The sequence below is a fragment of the Andrena cerasifolii genome, chromosome 16 (genome assembly GCF_050908995.1).
Source record: "Andrena cerasifolii isolate SP2316 chromosome 16, iyAndCera1_principal, whole genome shotgun sequence".
NCBI lineage: Eukaryota > Metazoa > Arthropoda > Insecta > Hymenoptera > Andrenidae > Andrena > Andrena cerasifolii.
Window position 1 is genome coordinate 4,411,216 of NC_135133.1, and position 10,975 is coordinate 4,422,190.

Sequence of the window (10,975 nt, forward strand, 5' to 3'; positions counted from 1 at the left end):
CACCTCTTTCGACGGCATGTTCTCCTGTTACAAAGCCCAATTTTGTGCATTCTGAAAATTTTTGCCAGATTTTGGCCCAGGTATCAGGAGAACATGAAGCGAAAAGAGGTATTCTGAATTTCAGCTGCGAAGGCATCCTCGATTCTTTCTCCGAAGACGTTACGTAGTGCCACCTCTTTCGACGGCATGTTCTCCTGTTACAAAGCCCAATTTTGTGCATTCTGAAAATTTTTGCCAGATTTTGGCCCAGGTATCAGGAGAACATGAAGCGAAAAGAGGTATTCTGAATTTCAGCTGCGAAGGCATCCTCGATTCTCTCTCCGAAGACGTTACGTAGTGCCACCTCTTTCGACGGCATGTTCTCCTGTTACAAAGCCCAATTTTGTGCATTCTGAAAATTTTTGCCAGATTTTAGCCCAGGTATCAGGAGAACATGAAGCGAAAAGAGGTATTCTGAATTTCAGCGAAACTTCTGCTTCGAATAGTTCTGCGTCTTCGATTCGCTTTCCGGAGACATTACTTTGCGCCACCTCTTTCGACATCATGTTCTCCTGTTACAAAGCCCAATTTTGTGCATTCTGAAAATTTTTGCCAGATTTTGGCCCAGGTATCAGGAGAACATGAAGCGAAAAGAGGTATTCTGAATTTCAGCGAAACTTCTGCTTCGAATAGTTCTGCGTCTTCGATTCGCTTTCCGGAGACATTACTTTGCGCCACCTTCTTCGAAGTCATGTTATCCTGTTACGAAGCCCAAATTTTGTGCGTTCTGATAATTTATGCCAGGTTTTGGCCAATATGTATCAGGAGAACATGAGGCGGCAAGAAGGTATCCTAAATTTCAGCGAAACTTCTGCTTCGAGTAGTTCTGCGTCTTCGATTCTCTCTCCGGAGACATTACTTAGTGCCACCTCTTTCGACATCATGTTCTCCTGTTACAAAGCCCAATTTTGTGCATTCTGAAAATTTTTGCCAGATTTTGGCCCAGGTATCAGGAGAACATGAAGCGAAAAGAGGTATTCTGAATTTCAGCGAAACTTCTGCTTCGAATAGTTCTGCGTCTTCGATTCTCTCTCCGGAGACATTACTTTGCGCCACCTCTTTCGACATCATGTTCTCCTGTTACAAAGGCCAATTTTGTGCATTCTGAAAATTTTTGCCAGATTTTGGCCCAGGTATCAGGAGAACATGAAGCGAAAAGAGGTATTCTGAATTTCAGCGAAACTTCTGCTTCGAATAGTTCTGCGTCTTCGATTCGCTTTCCGGAGACATTACTTAGTGCCACCTCTTTCGACATCATGTTCTCCTGTTACAAAGCCCAATTTTGTGCATTCTGATAATTTTTGCCAGATTTTGGCCCAGGTATCAGGAGAACATGAAGCGAAAAGAGGTATTCTGAATTTCAGCGAAACTTCTGCTTCGAATAGTTCTGCGTCTTCGATTCGCTTTCCGGAGACATTACTTTGCGCCACCTTCTTCGAAGTCATGTTATCCTGTTACGAAGCCCAAATTTTGTGCGTTCTGATAATTTATGCCAGGTTTTGGCCAATATGTATCAGGAGAACATGAGGCGGCAAGAAGGTATCCTAAATTTCAGCGAAACTTCTGCTTCGAATAGTTCTGCGTCTTCGATTCGCTTTCCGGAGACATTACTTTGCGCCACCTTCTTCGAAGTCATGTTATCCTGTTACGAAGCCCAAATTTTGTGCGTTCTGAAAATTTATGCCCGGTTTTGGCCAATATGTATCAGGAGAACATGAAGCGAAAAGAGGTATTCTGAATTTCAGCTGCGAAGGCATCTTCGATTCTCTCTCCGAAGACGTTACTTAGTGCCACCTCTTTCGACATCATGTTCCCCTGTTACAAAGCCCAATCTTGTGCATTCCGAAAATTTTTGCCAGATTTTGGCCCAGGTATCAGGAGAACATGAAGCGAAAAGAGGTATTCTGAATTTCAGCGAAACTTCTGCTTCGAATAGTTCTGCGTCTTCGATTCTCTCTCCGGAGACATTACTTTGCGCCACCTCTTTCGACATCATGTTCTCCTGTTACAAAGCCCAATTTTGTGCATTCTGAAAATTTTTGCCAGATTTTGGCCCAGGTATCAGGAGAACATGAAGCGAAAAGAGGTATTCTGAATTTCAGCGAAACTTCTGCTTCGAATAGTTCTGCGTCTTCGATTCTCTCTCCGGAGACATTACTTTGCGCCACCTCTTTCGACATCATGTTCTCCTGTTACAAAGCCCAATTTTGTGCATTCTGAAAATTTTTGCCAGATTTTGGCCCAGGTATCAGGAGAACATGAAGCGAAAAGAGGTATTCTGAATTTCAGCGAAACTTCTGCTTCGAATAGTTCTGCGTCTTCGATTCTCTCTCCGGAGACATTACTTTGCGCCACCTCTTTCGACATCATGTTCTCCTGTTACAAAGCCCAATTTTGTGCATTCTGAAAATTTTTGCCAGATTTTGGCCCAGGTATCAGGAGAACATGAAGCGAAAAGAGGTATTCTGAATTTCAGCGAAACTTCTGCTTCGAATAGTTCTGCGTCTTCGATTCGCTTTCCGGAGACATTACTTTGCGCCACCTTCTTCGAAGTCATGTTATCCTGTTACGAAGCCCAAATTTTGTGCGTTCTGATAATTTATGCCAGGTTTTGGCCAATATGTATCAGGAGAACATGAGGCGGCAAGAAGGTATCCTAAATTTCAGCGAAACTTCTGCTTCGAGTAGTTCTGCGTCTTCGATTCTCTCTCCGGAGACATTACTTAGTGCCACCTCTTTTGACATCATGTTCTCCTGTTACAAAGCCCAATTTTGTGCATTCTGAAAATTTTTGCCAGATTTTGGCCCAGGTATCAGGAGAACATGAAGCGAAAAGAGGTATTCTGAATTTCAGCGAAACTTCTGCTTCGAATAGTTCTGCGTCTTCGATTCTCTCTCCGGAGACATTACTTTGCGCCACCTCTTTCGACATCATGTTCTCCTGTTACAAAGCCCAATTTTGTGCATTCTGAAAATTTTTGCCAGATTTTGGCCCAGGTATCAGGAGAACATGAAGCGAAAAGAGGTATTCTGAATTTCAGCGAAACTTCTGCTTCGAATAGTTCTGCGTCTTCGATTCTCTCTCCGGAGACATTACTTTGCGCCACCTCTTTCGACATCATGTTCTCCTGTTACAAAGCCCAATTTTGTGCATTCTGAAAATTTTTGCCAGATTTTGGCCCAGGTATCAGGAGAACATGAAGCGAAAAGAGGTATTCTGAATTTCAGCGAAACTTCTGCTTCGAATAGTTCTGCGTCTTCGATTCGCTTTCCGGAGACATTACTTTGCGCCACCTCCTTCGAATTAACACTTTATGTAAGAGAATTTTGGAGTTTGGATAGGAATGTTCAAGACGGTTTCTACAATGATAGTACACTTTTCTAGAGTTTTTTTCCACTTTATTTTCCTCAAAATACATTCAATACATTGCAATGGTGCGATATAGGTAGTATTCTGCTTCGAATAGTTCTGCGTCTTCGATTCGCTTTCCGGAGACATTACTTTGCGCCACCTCCTTCGAAGTCATGTTATCCTGTTACGAAGCCCAAATTTTGTGCGTTCTGATAATTTATGCCAGGTTTTGGTCAATATGTATCAGGAGAACATGAGGCGGCAAGAAGGTATCCTAAATTTCAGCGAAACTTCTGCTTCGAATAGTTCTGCGTCTTCGATTCGCTTTCCGGAGACATTACTTTGCGCCACCTCCTTCGAAGTCATGTTATCCTGTTACGAAGCCCAAATTTTGTGCGTTCTGAAAATTTATGCCAGGTTTTGGCCAATATGTATCAGGAGAACATGAAGCGAAAAGAGGTATTCTGAATTTCAGCTGCGAAGGCATCCTCGACTCTCTCTCCGGAGACATTACTTAGTGCCACCTCTTTTGACATCATGTTCTCCTGTTACAAAGCCCAATTTTGTGCATTCTGAAAATTTTTGCCAGATTTTGGCCCAGGTATCAGGAGAACATGAAGCGAAAAGAGGTATTCTGAATTTCAGCGAAACTTCTGCTTCGAATAGTTCTGCGTCTTCGATTCTCTCTCCGGAGACATTACTTTGCGCCACCTCTTTCGACATCATGTTCTCCTGTTACAAAGCCCAATTTTGTGCATTCTGAAAATTTTTGCCAGATTTTGGCCCAGGTATCAGGAGAACATGAAGCGAAAAGAGGTATTCTGAATTTCAGCGAAACTTCTGCTTCGAATAGTTCTGCGTCTTCGGATTCGCTTTCCGGAGACATTACTTTGCGCCACCTTCTTCGAAGTCATGTTATCCTGTTACGAAGCCCAAATTTTGTGCGTTCTGATAATTTATGCCAGGTTTTGGCCAATATGTATCAGGAGAACACGAGGCGGCAAGAAGGTATCCTAAATTTCAGCGAAACTTCTGCTTCGAGTAGTTCTGCGTCTTCGATTCTCTCTCCGGAGACATTACTTAGTGCCACCTCTTTTGACATCATGTTCTCCTGTTACAAAGCCCAATTTTGTGCATTCTGAAAATTTTTGCCAGATTTTGGCCCAGGTATCAGGAGAACATGAAGCGAAAAGAGGTATTCTGAATTTCAGCGAAACTTCTGCTTCGAATAGTTCTGCGTCTTCGATTCGCTTTCCGGAGACATTACTTTGCGCCACCTTCTTCGAAGTCATGTTATCCTGTTACGAAGCCCAAATTTTGTGCGTTCTGATAATTTATGCCAGGTTTTGGCCAATATGTATCAGGAGAACATGAGGCGGCAAGAAGGTATCCTAAATTTCAGCGAAACTTCTGCTTCGAATAGTTCTGCGTCTTCGATTCGCTTTCCGGAGACATTACTTTGCGCCACCTTCTTCGAAGTCATGTTATCCTGTTACGAAGCCCAAATTTTGTGCGTTCTGAAAATTTATGCCAGGTTTTGGCCAATATGTATGAGGAGAACATGAAGCGAAAAGAGGTATTCTGAATTTCAGCTGCGAAGGCATCTTCGATTCTCTCTCCGAAGACGTTACTTAGTGCCACCTCTTTCGACATCATGTTCCCCTGTTACAAAGCCCAATTTTGTGCATTCCGAAAATTTTTGCCAGATTTTGGCCCAGGTATCAGGAGAACATGAAGCGAAAAGAGGTATTCTGAATTTCAGCGAAACTTCTGCTTCGAATAGTTCTGCGTCTTCGATTCTCTCTCCGGAGACATTACTTTGCGCCACCTCTTTCGACATCATGTTCTCCTGTTACAAAGCCCAATTTTGTGCATTCTGAAAATTTTTGCCAGATTTTGGCCCAGGTATCAGGAGAACATGAAGCGAAAAGAGGTATTCTGAATTTCAGCGAAACTTCTGCTTCGAATAGTTCTGCGTCTTCGATTCGCTTTCCGGAGACATTACTTTGCGCCACCTTCTTCGAAGTCATGTTATCCTGTTACGAAGCCCAAATTTTGTGCGTTCTGATAATTTATGCCAGGTTTTGGCCAATATGTATCAGGAGAACATGAAGCGAAAAGAGGTATTCTGAATTTCAGCTGCGAAGGCATCCTCGACTCTCTCTCCGGAGACATTACTTAGTGCCACCTCTTTTGACATCATGTTCTCCTGTTACAAAGCCCAATTTTGTGCATTCTGAAAATTTTTGCCAGATTTTGGCCCAGGTATCAGGAGAACATGAAGCGAAAAGAGGTATTCTGAATTTCAGCGAAACTTCTGCTTCGAATAGTTCTGCGTCTTCGATTCTCTCTCCGGAGACATTACTTTGCGCCACCTCTTTCGACATCATGTTCTCCTGTTACAAAGCCCAATTTTGTGCATTCTGAAAATTTTTGCCAGATTTTGGCCCAGGTATCAGGAGAACATGAAGCGAAAAGAGGTATTCTGAATTTCAGCGAAACTTCTGCTTCGAATAGTTCTGCGTCTTCGGATTCGCTTTCCGGAGACATTACTTTGCGCCACCTTCTTCGAAGTCATGTTATCCTGTTACGAAGCCCAAATTTTGTGCGTTCTGATAATTTATGCCAGGTTTTGGCCAATATGTATCAGGAGAACATGAGGCGGCAAGAAGGTATCCTAAATTTCAGCGAAACTTCTGCTTCGAGTAGTTCTGCGTCTTCGATTCTCTCTCCGGAGACATTACTTAGTGCCACCTCTTTCGACATCATGTTCTCCTGTTACAAAGCCCAATTTTGTGCATTCTGAAAATTTTTGCCAGATTTTGGCCCAGGTATCAGGAGAACATGAAGCGAAAAGAGGTATTCTGAATTTCAGCGAAACTTCTGCTTCGAATAGTTCTGCGTCTTCGATTCTCTCTCCGGAGACATTACTTTGCGCCACCTCTTTCGACATCATGTTCTCCTGTTACAAAGGCCAATTTTGTGCATTCTGAAAATTTTTGCCAGATTTTGGCCCAGGTATCAGGAGAACATGAAGCGAAAAGAGGTATTCTGAATTTCAGCGAAACTTCTGCTTCGAATAGTTCTGCGTCTTCGATTCGCTTTCCGGAGACATTACTTAGTGCCACCTCTTTCGACATCATGTTCTCCTGTTACAAAGCCCAATTTTGTGCATTCTGATAATTTTTGCCAGATTTTGGCCCAGGTATCAGGAGAACATGAAGCGAAAAGAGGTATTCTGAATTTCAGCGAAACTTCTGCTTCGAATAGTTCTGCGTCTTCGATTCGCTTTCCGGAGACATTACTTTGCGCCACCTTCTTCGAAGTCATGTTATCCTGTTACGAAGCCCAAATTTTGTGCGTTCTGATAATTTATGCCAGGTTTTGGCCAATATGTATCAGGAGAACATGAGGCGGCAAGAAGGTATCCTAAATTTCAGCGAAACTTCTGCTTCGAATAGTTCTGCGTCTTCGATTCGCTTTCCGGAGACATTACTTTGCGCCACCTTCTTCGAAGTCATGTTATCCTGTTACGAAGCCCAAATTTTGTGCGTTCTGAAAATTTATGCCCGGTTTTGGCCAATATGTATCAGGAGAACATGAAGCGAAAAGAGGTATTCTGAATTTCAGCTGCGAAGGCATCTTCGATTCTCTCTCCGAAGACGTTACTTAGTGCCACCTCTTTCGACATCATGTTCCCCTGTTACAAAGCCCAATCTTGTGCATTCCGAAAATTTTTGCCAGATTTTGGCCCAGGTATCAGGAGAACATGAAGCGAAAAGAGGTATTCTGAATTTCAGCGAAACTTCTGCTTCGAATAGTTCTGCGTCTTCGATTCTCTCTCCGGAGACATTACTTTGCGCCACCTCTTTCGACATCATGTTCTCCTGTTACAAAGCCCAATTTTGTGCATTCTGAAAATTTTTGCCAGATTTTGGCCCAGGTATCAGGAGAACATGAAGCGAAAAGAGGTATTCTGAATTTCAGCGAAACTTCTGCTTCGAATAGTTCTGCGTCTTCGATTCTCTCTCCGGAGACATTACTTTGCGCCACCTCTTTCGACATCATGTTCTCCTGTTACAAAGCCCAATTTTGTGCATTCTGAAAATTTTTGCCAGATTTTGGCCCAGGTATCAGGAGAACATGAAGCGAAAAGAGGTATTCTGAATTTCAGCGAAACTTCTGCTTCGAATAGTTCTGCGTCTTCGATTCTCTCTCCGGAGACATTACTTTGCGCCACCTCTTTCGACATCATGTTCTCCTGTTACAAAGCCCAATTTTGTGCATTCTGAAAATTTTTGCCAGATTTTGGCCCAGGTATCAGGAGAACATGAAGCGAAAAGAGGTATTCTGAATTTCAGCGAAACTTCTGCTTCGAATAGTTCTGCGTCTTCGATTCGCTTTCCGGAGACATTACTTTGCGCCACCTTCTTCGAAGTCATGTTATCCTGTTACGAAGCCCAAATTTTGTGCGTTCTGATAATTTATGCCAGGTTTTGGCCAATATGTATCAGGAGAACATGAGGCGGCAAGAAGGTATCCTAAATTTCAGCGAAACTTCTGCTTCGAGTAGTTCTGCGTCTTCGATTCTCTCTCCGGAGACATTACTTAGTGCCACCTCTTTTGACATCATGTTCTCCTGTTACAAAGCCCAATTTTGTGCATTCTGAAAATTTTTGCCAGATTTTGGCCCAGGTATCAGGAGAACATGAAGCGAAAAGAGGTATTCTGAATTTCAGCGAAACTTCTGCTTCGAATAGTTCTGCGTCTTCGATTCTCTCTCCGGAGACATTACTTTGCGCCACCTCTTTCGACATCATGTTCTCCTGTTACAAAGCCCAATTTTGTGCATTCTGAAAATTTTTGCCAGATTTTGGCCCAGGTATCAGGAGAACATGAAGCGAAAAGAGGTATTCTGAATTTCAGCGAAACTTCTGCTTCGAATAGTTCTGCGTCTTCGATTCTCTCTCCGGAGACATTACTTTGCGCCACCTCTTTCGACATCATGTTCTCCTGTTACAAAGCCCAATTTTGTGCATTCTGAAAATTTTTGCCAGATTTTGGCCCAGGTATCAGGAGAACATGAAGCGAAAAGAGGTATTCTGAATTTCAGCGAAACTTCTGCTTCGAATAGTTCTGCGTCTTCGATTCGCTTTCCGGAGACATTACTTTGCGCCACCTCCTTCGAATTAACACTTTATGTAAGAGAATTTTGGAGTTTGGATAGGAATGTTCAAGACGGTTTCTACAATGATAGTACACTTTTCTAGAGTTTTTTTCCACTTTATTTTCCTCAAAATACATTCAATACATTGCAATGGTGCGATATAGGTAGTATTCTGCTTCGAATAGTTCTGCGTCTTCGATTCGCTTTCCGGAGACATTACTTTGCGCCACCTCCTTCGAAGTCATGTTATCCTGTTACGAAGCCCAAATTTTGTGCGTTCTGATAATTTATGCCAGGTTTTGGTCAATATGTATCAGGAGAACATGAGGCGGCAAGAAGGTATCCTAAATTTCAGCGAAACTTCTGCTTCGAATAGTTCTGCGTCTTCGATTCGCTTTCCGGAGACATTACTTTGCGCCACCTCCTTCGAAGTCATGTTATCCTGTTACGAAGCCCAAATTTTGTGCGTTCTGAAAATTTATGCCAGGTTTTGGCCAATATGTATCAGGAGAACATGAAGCGAAAAGAGGTATTCTGAATTTCAGCTGCGAAGGCATCCTCGACTCTCTCTCCGGAGACATTACTTAGTGCCACCTCTTTTGACATCATGTTCTCCTGTTACAAAGCCCAATTTTGTGCATTCTGAAAATTTTTGCCAGATTTTGGCCCAGGTATCAGGAGAACATGAAGCGAAAAGAGGTATTCTGAATTTCAGCGAAACTTCTGCTTCGAATAGTTCTGCGTCTTCGATTCTCTCTCCGGAGACATTACTTTGCGCCACCTCTTTCGACATCATGTTCTCCTGTTACAAAGCCCAATTTTGTGCATTCTGAAAATTTTTGCCAGATTTTGGCCCAGGTATCAGGAGAACATGAAGCGAAAAGAGGTATTCTGAATTTCAGCGAAACTTCTGCTTCGAATAGTTCTGCGTCTTCGGATTCGCTTTCCGGAGACATTACTTTGCGCCACCTTCTTCGAAGTCATGTTATCCTGTTACGAAGCCCAAATTTTGTGCGTTCTGATAATTTATGCCAGGTTTTGGCCAATATGTATCAGGAGAACACGAGGCGGCAAGAAGGTATCCTAAATTTCAGCGAAACTTCTGCTTCGAGTAGTTCTGCGTCTTCGATTCTCTCTCCGGAGACATTACTTAGTGCCACCTCTTTTGACATCATGTTCTCCTGTTACAAAGCCCAATTTTGTGCATTCTGAAAATTTTTGCCAGATTTTGGCCCAGGTATCAGGAGAACATGAAGCGAAAAGAGGTATTCTGAATTTCAGCGAAACTTCTGCTTCGAATAGTTCTGCGTCTTCGATTCGCTTTCCGGAGACATTACTTTGCGCCACCTTCTTCGAAGTCATGTTATCCTGTTACGAAGCCCAAATTTTGTGCGTTCTGATAATTTATGCCAGGTTTTGGCCAATATGTATCAGGAGAACATGAGGCGGCAAGAAGGTATCCTAAATTTCAGCGAAACTTCTGCTTCGAATAGTTCTGCGTCTTCGATTCGCTTTCCGGAGACATTACTTTGCGCCACCTTCTTCGAAGTCATGTTATCCTGTTACGAAGCCCAAATTTTGTGCGTTCTGAAAATTTATGCCAGGTTTTGGCCAATATGTATGAGGAGAACATGAAGCGAAAAGAGGTATTCTGAATTTCAGCTGCGAAGGCATCTTCGATTCTCTCTCCGAAGACGTTACTTAGTGCCACCTCTTTCGACATCATGTTCCCCTGTTACAAAGCCCAATTTTGTGCATTCCGAAAATTTTTGCCAGATTTTGGCCCAGGTATCAGGAGAACATGAAGCGAAAAGAGGTATTCTGAATTTCAGCGAAACTTCTGCTTCGAATAGTTCTGCGTCTTCGATTCTCTCTCCGGAGACATTACTTTGCGCCACCTCTTTCGACATCATGTTCTCCTGTTACAAAGCCCAATTTTGTGCATTCTGAAAATTTTTGCCAGATTTTGGCCCAGGTATCAGGAGAACATGAAGCGAAAAGAGGTATTCTGAATTTCAGCGAAACTTCTGCTTCGAATAGTTCTGCGTCTTCGATTCGCTTTCCGGAGACATTACTTTGCGCCACCTTCTTCGAAGTCATGTTATCCTGTTACGAAGCCCAAATTTTGTGCGTTCTGATAATTTATGCCAGGTTTTGGCCAATATGTATCAGGAGAACATGAAGCGAAAAGAGGTATTCTGAATTTCAGCTGCGAAGGCATCCTCGACTCTCTCTCCGGAGACATTACTTAGTGCCACCTCTTTTGACATCATGTTCTCCTGTTACAAAGCCCAATTTTGTGCATTCTGAAAATTTTTGCCAGATTTTGGCCCAGGTATCAGGAGAACATGAAGCGAAAAGAGGTATTCTGAATTTCAGCGAAACTTCTGCTTCGAATAGTTCTGCGTCTTCGATTC